The sequence below is a fragment of the Ailuropoda melanoleuca genome, chromosome 8 (genome assembly GCF_002007445.2).
Source record: "Ailuropoda melanoleuca isolate Jingjing chromosome 8, ASM200744v2, whole genome shotgun sequence".
NCBI classification, from domain to species: domain Eukaryota; kingdom Metazoa; phylum Chordata; class Mammalia; order Carnivora; family Ursidae; genus Ailuropoda; species Ailuropoda melanoleuca.
In genome coordinates this window covers 104,628,144-104,640,952 of record NC_048225.1, presented here as the reverse complement: position 1 = coordinate 104,640,952, position 12,809 = coordinate 104,628,144, and the positions used below count along the sequence as shown (strand labels likewise).

Genomic DNA, 12,809 nt, shown 5'->3' with positions numbered 1-12,809 from the left:
TGTGCTGCTCTGGGAGGTGAGGGGATGGGGGTGGGAGGGAAAATACCCCCTTTTTTGTTTGAGGATTCCGGGCAAGTCCCAACACTGGTAACTATCTCTCCACCCTTCCAGCCCCCCACTGCCATCCACTTTGATGGAGGACACTGCTAAAATTTGAGGCACCCAGGAGTTCATGGTCCCACCAGCGTGGCGCCCTGGCTGTCCCCTCTTAGTTTCTAGCCCACTCTGAAACCCAGTTCCTCTTGATCCCTCCACGTGTTCAAGCGGTCTCTGACCCACAGCCCCATTTTGGCTGGATGTGCCAGGGCTGGGGGGCCCTGGGAGGGTAGCTGGTGTAAAGAGGCCAGGAACCCCCTGGTGGTTGGGGGTGATGAGCTATGGGTTGGCAGCTCTTCTGCTTGGCCTCCCACAGAGCTGGCCAAGGGGAGGAACTTTCTCGCCCCCATACCCCGGATCACCTCGGCCATGAGCTGGGGAAAGGCCAGAGAGGAGGATGGGGAAGAAATCTGGGCCGTCAGGTGCAGCCAACTGTGAGCCAGCACAGGTCTGTCCAGTGTCCGCCTTCCTTTTCTTCCTGTTCTGAGTTTATGGGGCCCATCTTTCTATCCCTGAGCCCCTGCTGGGCTGGAGGCGTGAAAGCTGAGGTCAGAGGGGAAGCTGCAGGGTGGGAGGGGAAGTTTCCATCAGGAACACAGGTGAGGGGGGGGTGCCTCCAGGCGCTGGTCCGCTTGCTTCATGGAAATTCTGGACTCCGTCGTTTCAAACATTCAAACCCCTTTCTCCTCAAGTAGGTCTAGCAAGAGGAGGTTCACCAGGACCTGACTTCCAGGGAGCCCTCCAGTTGGTGCTGGAACACTCTGCAAAGGATGAAGGGATGAAGGCAGTGGGGGCAATGCAGAGAGGGGAGCAGAGGCACAGCTCTGGCAGAGGGATGCGTGGGACCCAGGGCAGGAGGGACACTGAAATGGGAAGGGGTTCTCTGCTCCACAGCTCCCCACTTCAGGGGCCGGTCCCGGGACCTGCATCACACACAGAGTCGTCAGGCCCTGGTAGGGAAAGGGGGGACAACCAGAGCCCATTTATTTGACAAGGGGAGGGAGAGCACAAACGGGGAGTGGCAGGCAGAGGGAGAGGGAGAGTGGGCTCTTCACTAAGCAGGAAGCCCAATGCGGGGCTCGATCCCAGAACCCCGAGCTCATGACCCGAGCCAAAGGCAGACTCTTCACCAGCTGAGCCACCCAGGTGCCCCTAGCTCCTGAGCAGTTTGATTCAACCCTCCTGAAAGGCTGGTGTGAAGGTCCTGGTGCCTCTTACCTCTGCCCCTAAACTTGCCACAGTGAGCAAAAAAGCCAGGATCTTCTCAGCTTTCCCAAAGGAACTTGGGGAGGAACCGTCACTTCAGGGGGTACACTTTGCTGTTTTTGTAGAACAAGCAGGCATTGGAGGGGAAGTAGGGTGGAGAGGGAAGAGGATCTATGCACCATGAGACCAGAGACCCCGAGCTGCACCTAGACCCAGGATTGGGGTGGGAGGGTCACGGCCAGAGCTCCTTGCCTGGCTTCTTTTAATTATGAGTTCCTTCCCCAGATCAGCTTTGTTGTGCCTACCGATTTCTCCACATATTTTTCCTGTAATCATGGAAATGCTTTGTTGATAGTACCCTTGATAGCCAAGAAAGTGTATGTGTTGCAATTACCGACTACAGGGAAACTCACCTGTTCTCCCTCTCTTCTTCCTGCTCAGACGAGGATCCCCAGTGACCTGCCAGCCCCTTGGGTTTGGGGGCTGTTAAACCTTGATTCACCTCTTGGTACACTGACATGAGGAAATGAGAAAGCCCAGAGAGGGACAGCTACTTGCCAGGGTGACACAGCATGCCAGCGTCAGAGCCAAGAATAGAACCCAGGCCATCGAAGCCCCAGTTTAGATCCCCGTCTCTCTAGGTTTGTCACGGGAGGGATCCAGAGATAGGTCTAGAAACACAGTAGTTGTGTCTCGGCTCTGTCTATATATATCCTGGAGATTGCTCTCTGCTCTCTATATATACTCCAGGAGAGTGGGTGTGTGGGGGATGTTGGAAAGTGGGTGATTAAATAACCAGTCTACCTACCCATGCTGACTCAAGCTGGGCCTCCTGCCCACCCAGCTGGCCATTGGAAATGCATCACGCCTATTAATTACAGTCACTAGCTGTATTAGCAGGACACTTGTGCTCCACTGTGGGCCCTGTGCTCTGCCTGGAGAAACATGACGTTTGTCCAAAGGAGCAAAGTTAGCCAGACTTGTGGAACTGTCCAGAGAGCTGGCGCCTGGGGCTGGCCAAGTTCCTCAAACAGTTGAGCCACTTGCAGGGCCGGTTAGCGCTTGGGGCCAGGGTCATGCCTCGTGCTTCCTTATTCCAGACTTCAGCATCGCCCCGCACCTCCATCCTTTCTCTCAGCATTTGGGCTGCACCAACCCCCCCCCCAATTTCTTTCTAGAGGGAGAAGTGATTCCAAGCAGGCCTCGGATGTGGGCCTGAGCTCCATGCAAGGCGCTCCCTTAGTGCCCGGCTGCTCGGCTGGAGCCGGCTTGAATATATGTGTGCTCCCTCCAGGCCAGGGCAGGGGCAGGGGCAGGGCAGAGAAGTGAGCCGGAGGGATCTGCAGACTGAGTGCCCATCTCCTGCATCCCCCTCCCACCCTCAGCCAGACCACCCCAGCTACCACAGGTGGCCCTGCCTCTGGGGCTGAGTGCTGTGAGAGCCGGGGCTGGTAACATCCCCAGCTTGGGCAAATCCATCCTCAGCTTCCCTCTCAGATGGACTTTTATGCCAGGGCAGAAACTATATCTTTATCCTTTACCTCCCAGCCTGTTTGCCCAGCATAGGTGCTCAATAAAGTGGCCTGTTGGCTGAAAAAACTCTCTGCTGTCTGTTCTCTGCATGAGGAGGACCGGGATTTATGTTGCTCTGAGCAAAGAAAGTCCATTCTGTTCTATATAGATTTCCTTAAGGGTATCAGACAAACTGGGCCTGCTACGGAAGGGATGACCCCCCCCCCATGACTCAGTTCCAGTTGTCAAGGTTAAGGCTGTGCTGGATGCAGGCCCACAAAGTCCCGGCCTTGGAATCACTGGACTGTGTGACCTAAAGGGGAAACCCCCACCCCTAACCTGGGTAAGGTGGCACAGAGCTTACTTTGAGCCAGTTTGCATCCCAACCTCCCAAGCACAGGTGTGCGGTGGTGAGGGGAGGCGGAAGGAGGCGGGGGGGGGGGGACAGGCAGCAGGAGCTGTGGCCTTCTCTTCCCTACCCTGGACTCACCCAGGCTCCAACTGGAGGAATGACATCAGCTCCCCAGAGATCAGGACACACGGAGCTTTCACAGGCTGCTGTCTGGGGGCCCCTCCCCCCTGGCCTGTGTGAGAGGTGTGGCAGGGCCTGGGCAACCTCAGGGAGTGGCAGTGACTGGCCAGCCCCGGAGGGCTCTGGGAACGTTAACCCTAGCTTGCTTCTCTCTCCTGCCTTCCTCCTGCCCCTCTTCCTCCTCTGCCTCTTCCTGCAGATCTCTGGTGAACACCCCCAAGCCTGGCCTAGGGCATGCCCCAGTTCACTTTCGCCTGCTTCTGTGGCCTCCACGGCTTCTGCAAGATGAAGAGGAAGAAGGAGGAAGTTCACAGAGAGCGGGAAACGGCAGTGTGAGCAGGACCCGGGCCCCGTCTCCGGCCTCCTCCTCCGGCAGGTGCCAGGCCTGAAGGCACCCACTTCTGGCAGGACCTGCCCGGCCCTCCAGAGACGGAGAAGCCCCGGGGCGGCCCCGCGAGTGAAACTGCTTTCGGGCCTCCGAGGGCTGCAGGCACTTGGCTCAGGGTAACGCCTTGGCGGAGGGATGCGCTACCTTGGGCGAGAACTGCTCCCGGATCGGACACGGGCTACTCTGCCAGAGGACCACCCGGCAGCCTGGGCAGGGCGCAGGTGTAAGATGAGCCCCCTCCAAACCCAGGATGGAGTCTCTCCTGGGACCCCAGGACCGGAGGCAGCAGCCTCCACAGAGCAGCATCCCTGAGAGAGGAGTCCTTTCCTGTCCCCTCCCAGTGTTCTCCTGGGCTGGGTGCAGCCAGGCCCAAGGTGGGCAGCCTGCTTGTGAGTCGGACGGCAGAGTCGGGACAGTGAGAGGCAGGCCATGTCCTCGTGGCAGGAAGCCAGCTATGTGTCCCCCCGGTGCCGCTCTCCCCCGCACACCAGAAAGCAGCTTTCTCTCCAGCCCTGGCCTCTCGCACCTTCTCACTCCATCCTGCCTCCTTGCAGTAGCCCAGATGTGGGGGCCTGTTCCCCAGGCCCTGACTCCCCTTCTCAGGAACTGTCTTCCAGGGCCAGACTGTGGGACCCCTTTCCTGGACTAGACTGTGTCCTCCCTTTATTCTCCCAGCTCCCTGCCTCACCCATCTGCCTCTTCTTTCTCTTCTTGGAAGCCATAGAGAGGGAAAGGCTTGCATGTTGTGCCTTTAGGGGAAACTGGGCAGAGGGGGCCCTCAAGGACTTGCCTTGACTTGCCCTCATCTCTCTGCCCCCACCCCCCCAGTCTTCCAGGGCCAGTCTCTTCCCCTCCCCCAGCCTATTTCTAGCGGGTAGGAAGCAAACCAAAACCTTTCTCTTTCCTTCCTCCCTCCGCCCGTTTGCTATAAGTTACCTTCTGTCACTGTGCCTGAACCTCTTAGGGGCTAGAGGGTCACACGGACAACAAGGCCAGTGGCAGAGACGCTTCAGGCAGATTCTGTAACCTTAGCAAACCTGCCCTCCACTTCACTGCAGAACAGGTCAGCCCAGGAACAGTCAGATCCCCTGCAGCATCCAGGAACAGAAGAACCTTTCTGAGAGTTGACAGGTGGCCTGGGTAGAGGAGATCAGGGCCCCGGGATAGAAAGAGGGGGCTGTGTGTCCTTCTCCTTGGACTGTGCCTCTCTGGGCAGTCCCGGAGGGCAGAGGACCTTCCTCTGCTGGTTGATCCAGAACCTGGGAAGCAAAGGCACCTTTGATCCTGGCAACCTTTGCCTGTCCATCTCATGCCCCATGCTCGGGGAGATTCCCTGAGCTTCTGGCAGATTCAGTGAGATCCAGGTCATCTTTGTGTAGCTAGAGCACAGCTTACAATTTCTTTCCTCCCATCCTCCAACCTTCTCCTTTGCCCCTACCACCCAGCCCCAGCCTTGTACAATCTGTTAATTCCTTTTAGATCCAAAGAATTATAAACAGAAGTCCTTCCCTCAAGGAAACAGCAATAAAGGCCAATGGGGTCACAAGGGACGGAAGAAAAACCCCCTGGTTCTTTGGTCTCTTAGTGGAGGCCTTGGGTGAGGCACAGAGATGGGCAGAAAGGCTTTCAAGGGTACCTTGATCCCGCCGCAGGAGAGCCTGCCTGGAGGGCATGTGTGTCCCTAGCGGCCGCCCGTGGGGCTGCAGCCCTAGAGAAGTCACTCTTGCGGTGGGGGATGAAATTGTATCCCCGGTGCCTCAAAGGTGTTGGGTGTTAGGTCCTGACCACAGAGGCTCACCCCGAGGAAAGGTCAGGAGGGGTGGTGAAGGAGAGTTTTGCCCCTGCACACCTCTCAGGCCTTGGCAGAAATTTCAGCTGCAGGGGGTTGGCAGGGAGCCCGTTCAGAGAGCTTCTTGCCCCGGGGAGAACTCCTTTGGCTCCAAAGGGATACTGAATATCGGAGCCCTTGCTAGGGGAACATGGGAAAGGTCCCAAGGTCAAGGCATCTCTGAGTGGAGGACCAGTGATGCCTGCAGACAGCGGCCCTTGGCTCCCCAATTCAGCGGCCCCTTCTTCATCAGGGTGAAGGCTGGGGCCCATGCTGAAATGTGGGGGCAGGAGAGCAATAGCGATGCCAGACACACCCCACACTCTATCGTCCCTTGGCTTCCTTCTCAGGTAAATGGCAACTTTGCTCTTTCAGCATCGTGAGAACCAGTCTGGAGACCTGTGCCCAGCTCTCTGCCCCTGGGTGAGCCCAGGCGAGAGGTTTAATCCAAAAAGGCAGAAGCAGCCCCAGTGCCCCCAGGCCTCTGACTTGTAGTCCAGGCTTCTCTTCTGTTCCTTTCGGGGGAGCAAGCTCTGGCCACCTCGTTTCCTGCCCTACACTGAGGCTCCATCACAGAGGACAGGTGGGACCATGTTGCCCTCCCTGTTTCTAATTCCCTCCACTCCATGGTTCTCTCCCAGACTCCACCTTGAGGAGAGAGCCAGAAGCTCCTGGGTGGAGGAGGGGGCATGAGAGATGATTCTGGGAGGGGGCAGGCCTCTCGTTCTTGCTCTGTTGCACTGAGTCCTTGTAGGAGGGCAGGAGGCCTTGGCCTCCCTGGGCCTCAGTTTCCCCCTCTTGTGCTGCAGGCCACCGAATGGGGGATCAAGAAATGTAAGGGGTTCTTGAGGCTCTTGTGCCTCGAGTGTTGTCTGGGAGTCTGGTCCTCAGGGGTTCTTGTCTCAGGGCATTTTAATTAGAATGTCATTTCCTTCTCCATTCCCAGGGAAGGGCTTTCTGGATGTCACACAGGAGTCCATAGAAATATATAGGAAGATTGTTATTTTTGAAAAAAATAAAAAGCAATCATTTAACTGAAATATGCATGAGGTTGCACAGTGGGACTCAAAGGGCATTGAGCTGGGAACTGGATCTCTCGGGTTCCAGCCCTGCTTAGACACTGATGACAGTGTGACCTGAGGCTCATCCTGTCCGACTTCTGGGACTCAGTCTCTTCTCACTAATGTCCTCCAAGGAGCCCCCTCCAGAGGCCAGGGCTCTGTGGCCCTGGGACGTTGAGCCTCAGTGGGGCTCGGGGCTGTGGAAACGGAGGGATTGCAGGTGCCCCACGCTCCGTGCACGCAGCACATGTGTGGGCAGGGCGGACGGAAGCGATATGGGAGATCTGAGAACTGGTGGGAGTGGTGAGAGGGAAGCCGAGTCTCCCCAGAGCTTCTGCTGGAATCCTGCCCCAGTGCTCCGTGTAGCCCTGCCTCTCCTGCTTCCGACAGCCAGGCCCGTCGATGCCACCCCAGGTGCCCCCTCGTGCACGTGCACATTCCCTCTCTCTCACACACACACCAGCCCTTGCAGGTGCAATGGCATCTCAGTCTGGCTAACCCACCCCACCTCATCACCTTGCCTTCTGCAAGGGGAAGGGCCTCAGGCTGCTGTCTGCCCTGTCTCCTGAATGGATGTGCAGTTCGCCCCGTGGTTCGGGACGTGCGGGTGGTGGGACAGGCTGACGACTGGCCGTCTCTGGATGGAGAGCTGCAGCCCCCAGGTTCCCAGCGCTCCGTCGCGGCTGCCTCCTGACCTTGGCAACTTGCTTCCTCTCTCCCAGACTCTATAAAAGGAGGACCAATTTCCTCCCCACCTCACAGGAAGGCACCGGTTACAAGGGAACTTTGTATCCGAGGTGCCTAGATGTGGTTTGTACTTTCGGAGACAAATACTTGGTTTACAGCCATGAAGATGGGCTTCCACCAGAGAAGGAAATCTTGCTGCTGCATCTGGCGGGCTCCTCACAGGCTGGTCCAGAAAGCCCGGTGTTCTCCCTGAAGGTGGCTGCTGTGCCCAACGGGTGGTGGGGCTGACACCACCATCAGAACCAGAACCCATATCTGCTCCCAAAGAATGATCGTTCCGTCGCTCTGGCGCAAAAGCAAGGGCATAAGAAGCTGTCATCACTGTCACGCTGTGCCCAGTGCAAACAGCACCCTCAGCTCTGTGGCTAAGCAGTCTAGGATGGGGGGTGGTGGTGGCTGGCTGCTCCGAGGGACTCCTCCACTCCCCGCTATCCCCCACGCTGCACCCCCCCAGGGCAATGCCTACTGTGTCAGGCTGTGGTGGCCAGTCCAGGCTGGGCTCCCTGCTGTCAATTCCTGCGGGACCAGAGCCACACTTCACAAAGAGGAAACAGAAACCTTGGCTATCCACAGGGGAGCCAGGAGGTCAGGACCCTCCAGCAGGACGGTGAGGCTGGGGAGTTCCCCAGGGCATCCCGGGAGGAACTCCGTGATACTGAGGAAGGATATCCAAAAGCCAGCAACCCCCACACACTGGGCAGCCCCAGCTCCGACACAGCAACTCCAGGCTCTGAAGTTCAAGGGTTTCCTCTTGGGGTGCTGTTCTGTCTCCCTGCCCTTCTTGGGCAGCCTTCCCCCCTCCCTCAGCTCATTCCTGTGTTCCATCCACGAGAGGCGGGAGGAAGGCTGCAGGGGGAGATGGCAGGACCCAGCCAGATCCTCAGGACTCTCCCCAGCCTTCGTTGCCATGGCAACGCTGCTATTTTTATCCCGTTGTTCATGATGCTCAAAGCTCTGACTTTCTCTGTTCCAGAGAGGCCAGGAAGGCTTCTGCCCTCATCCTTCAATGCAGCACCTTCTCCCGGGGCCTGAGAAGGAAAAAGAGTAATGGAGGAAAGGGGGAGCCCACAGGGTCTTGCCTCAGCTAGAGGACCTGCTTGGCGGCGGTTCGCCTCTGCTCTTTGAAGCCTTTGGTTCTCCAGCTGGCTTAGGTGCTCTGTTTCATATTTTCGAGGAGATCAAAACTCCCCATGGTCTCCCTGAGAGGCCGCTCCAGAGAAAAAAGGAAGAGCTACCCCTCTAGATGAGATTTTTCCACACAGCTATGACACGGGTGGTGGCTGGAATGGGGGGTGCTGCTTCCCGTGAGAAAGTCAGACCTCCTTCTGAAGAAGGTCCTATTGGTACAAGCCAACCCCTGGCCCCTTGAAAAGGGGTGGAGAGCTAAGTTTGATTAATTAGCAATCCGATACACTTAACATCCCTGGGAAATCTAAACCAGCATCTCCCTTTCCTCTGCCCCTCCACCAAAGAACCAGAGTAACTGGGCTTCGTGTCTTCATCCAGGCTTTATGCCCAAAGCAGGTTAGCGTATATCCTTCAGGCTGGAAAGGAGATCCCTGAGTTCCTTTCCTTCCTACCCCCACCTACCCCCATACAGCTATGTTTCTCTCCAGGGGCTTGAGGTCTTAAATTTTGACAATGCCCTTGAAGTCAGGGTTTAATGAAAGGATTTCTTAGAGCTGATCATACTCTGTCCCTTTTCCTTGGTCCAGCCTCTGGTCCTCTCCCTACGTTCCCATCTCCACCCCAGTGGTACCCTGAGAGTCAATGGTGCTAACGTTCCCCACCTATACGCTCTGAGGGTCAGGGAGATTTGAACCCAGCAGCTGGGGTGGTTGGGTTGGGGGGAGCATTTCATGCACATCCTCAAGACCATGGCCCTGGAGACAGGTCCAGGTCTTAACCCAGCAAAGTAACAATCATACTGTGTGCTGGACTCCTACAGTGAGCTTCTGCCTCAGCTGAACTGACTTGGGAATGGCTGAGTTGTCTAGGGTGGCTGGGATGCATTTACCAGGCCTCTAATTGGTTTCATTTTGGCTCAAGTTGCGTGGTTTCCCGAATCCATGCACCTGGAGTAAGCACTTTTCTGGATGCCTCTGAAAAGCATGCCGGCAAACGCTGCTCTGTTAATTGCTGTAATAAACAGACTTTATTATATCCCTTTGCAGTAAATGAATTATGTTGTCAGGGTAGATGGGGCTTCCGTGTCTATTTCGCACTGTGATACGCTCCAGCAGCAGAAGCTAAACATTTATTTCTACCAACTCTGCTGGGGAGAGGAAGGGGGATGGAGACCGGGAGGAAGTCAGGAGCGTGGACAAAAAGTGAGGTGATAGGGCTTAGAAGGAGGCTCTGGGAGACACACTGAGCCCCTAGAGATCTGAGCATCACTTGTGCTACTTATAACACATTGAGGGAAGGCAGGCCTCCTGCCTCCTGGAGTCCCAGAGAAATAGTGGGATCAAGCTGGCTGGAGGAGGTGGGCTGGGAAGCAAGGAAGGTTGTTTAGGATTATAAATATGATCACATAGACTGAAAAGTGCTTTTATTTTTTACAGAAAGAATAAAGACCTTTAAGTCGGGCTTCTCAGGACTATTGACAGAACAAATGGGAATTTTCAGACTTACAAGGAGAGCAAGATGCTACAAGACGGCATAATATTACGAAAAAGAATTATTATATGGTATGTGAATTACATATCAATAAAAGTAGTTTTTCAAAGAATTCTTTGGGGGTACCTGCCGGCTCAGTCGGTAGAATATGTGACTCTTGATCTCAGGGCTGTGAGTTCGAGCCTCACATTGGGTGTAGAGAGGACTTAAACATAAAATCTTAAAAAAAAAAAAAGAAAGAATTATTATACCATGACTCCACTTTGATTGGAAGGACAGAGATTCCAAATGATCATTGAAACAGGGGGACCAGAGAGGGGCTCAGGGGGCTAGAGCCATAAGTTCTAACCCCAAAGCCAGCGTCCTGCAGGCATGGAGTGGTTTGGGGCAGGGTGAGGCTAATCTACAGTTTAGAGTGGGGGTCCACTGCTCCTGAAAGCGGTGGCCGCCCCTTCTCCTGCCTTAGCCACCATGCTGCCTAGAACAGAAGCACTCGGTAAGTGGGTTTTTTTCTTAAAGATTTATTTATCCATTTATTTAGAAAGAGAGAGAGAGCATGAGCAGGCGCAGGGGCAGAGGGAGAGGGAAGGAGAATCCCAAGCCGACTCCCCGCTGAGCAGGGAGCCCCACACTGGCCGATCCCACGACCCCGAGATCATGACCTCAGCCGAAATCAAGAGTCAGATTCTTAGCCAGCTGAGCCACCCAGGTGCCCCTCAATAAGTTTTTAAATGGTCTGGGGCGGGTAAGTGCCTCACACCTTTCAGTCTTCAGGAGTCAGTGGGGACGCCTGCCTCCAGCCCTTCTGCTATCAGCGCGGGTCCTTACCTCCTTGTGTGGGGAAAGTGTGCACTGTACCACTGTCAATTTAAGTCCTTCAAGACCGAGTTCTGACTCTGTGCCAATTCTTGTGGGAGGAGCTGCAGGAGAAACAGGGAAATCAGACATTGCTCTGCCCCTTGCGGAACGCACAATTTAATAAAAAGCAACATGCCAAGGCTTGAAGGATGCAAGATGCCTTAGGCAGAGTATATAGCAAAGTGCTTTAAAGCCACAAGGGTTTGAGAGAACAGAACTGTTTGGGAAGTGGGGAGGGCTCAGGGAAGGCTTCACAGAGGAGGTGAATTTCAGCTGAGTCTTGAAGGATGAAGAGGAAAGAACATTCAAAGCACAGATCCTGGGGACCCTCTCTCCTCCTTGCCAATCTACAGACATCTGCCTGTGGTCACATGCACAGCCAGCGCCAGCCATGACCTTGCAAGCAGGTGTTGTACCTAGGCTCTTCTGTTGCAGGTGGGCCCTATTGTTCCCAGATTTCTCTCCTCTCCCAAAGAGTCTGATACCTGCAATTTCATTAGTGCTTCCTCTCTCTTGCTTTAGGCTTTGATCCCCTCAGGTTTGTAAACCAGGAGGCAGGCAAACACTAGTCAATTGTCAGGCATTTGCCCTACCGCATCACAGCCTAGATCAGATGCCCTCCAGGTTTCATTAGGATGGGAGGGGGGCAGCGTGATAGCATCAATGGGCATCTGGCCGGGGATGACGTGGTGGGGAAAAGGGGACAAAGAAAAATGTAGCTGGGGAGGTCTGACAAGGAACTACCTCCACCTCAGAGCTCTGCCCAGCCAGGCCAGGTATGCCTGTGCCTTCTTCTGCTCTTCATTCTCCAGACCTCCTCCCTCCTTTCTGCTTCCCTTTCTTTCTCTCTCCAACTACCTTTTCCTCTACCCTCCTTCCAAAGAAAAAGTCAGAAAACCTCAAAGACCTCCTATGATGTCCCATCAAGTCCCAGCGCACTTCCTGGGTCCAGAAGTTGAGGACAGAGGCATGGGTTGGCAGTCCTAAAGCTCCTGTGTCCTGGCTCTGCTCCAGCTGAGATGCTTGTTGGTGGTCAGACAGACACGTGTGTTTGTCTGTCTGGACCTCGGTTTCCCTACTGGTAGAATGGGTGGATCTCTGCCTCCAAATCCCTTCCTCTGTGGGGGAAAGAGCACCAGACTTGTGTTCTGATCTCCATTCTCTTCACTGGCTGTGGCAGTCTAGAGAACTCAATCTCTCCAAACCTCTGTTTTGCATATATAAAATGCAGATAATAATGCTCACCCCACAACTTTTTGTGGGGATCAAATAAGACAGCGTGTGCTGAAATGCTTACTTAGCTCAGGGGTTAAATACGAGTTAACCGAAAGGGTCATTTGAAAGAAGAGTTACAGATGGCAAAAGATTTTGCATATCTCGCATCTTCCACTGCCTCTAGCACAATGTTGGGTACAGGACAGAGAGTTGGTAAACACAGGTCAAACTGACTTGCAGACGCATATGGAGAGATCCAGAGTTATTAAATGAGCTCACCGGTATCCTAGATGACTTCTCCTTTCTCCGGTAATAGGCTAGAAATGGTGCATAGAAACGCTGGCCCCTAAACGTAGTGCCGTGTGGCGTGGAGAAAGCGAGCTGGGGATCTTCTAACTTCTGATTCTCCCCTCCCTTTCTCCCTCCGCCCTTCCCCCTTCCCTCCTCTCCTCCACTCCCTCGCCCCCGCCACGAGCCCAGCGTTCTCGGACCTGTCACTTCCCCCAGCTACATGTTGGGGCACGTCCTGCAGGCGGCGCTCTCCCATCATCTCAGCCTCGGCAGTAGGGGCTGGGGTAGGGAGGGGGGGAGAGGGGAAGTGTGGAGGAAAAACAGCCCCACGCGTCGCTCACATATTTACATCTGAACTGTCAAAATAGTTATTTTTAAGTCGCGTTCCGTCTGCTGCCGGTTGGGAAGCGGGCGGGGCGGGGGCGCCCCGCGGCGGCGCGAGGGGGCGGGCGGCCG

At 55.3% G+C, this 12,809-nt stretch overlaps 1 protein-coding gene across 1 annotated transcript in view; it reads left to right on the top strand.

The window, feature by feature from the left end:
• Positions 1 to 12,809, top strand: part of LEMD1 (LEM domain containing 1) — a 62,408-nt gene that overhangs the window by 11,125 nt on the left and 38,474 nt on the right. The window contains exons 2-3 of the mRNA XM_034667123.1: positions 3,546 to 4,108; positions 9,935 to 10,060. The gene's annotated coding sequence lies outside the window, so the exon portion shown is untranslated. The remainder of the gene's footprint in view (positions 1 to 3,545; positions 4,109 to 9,934; positions 10,061 to 12,809) is intronic.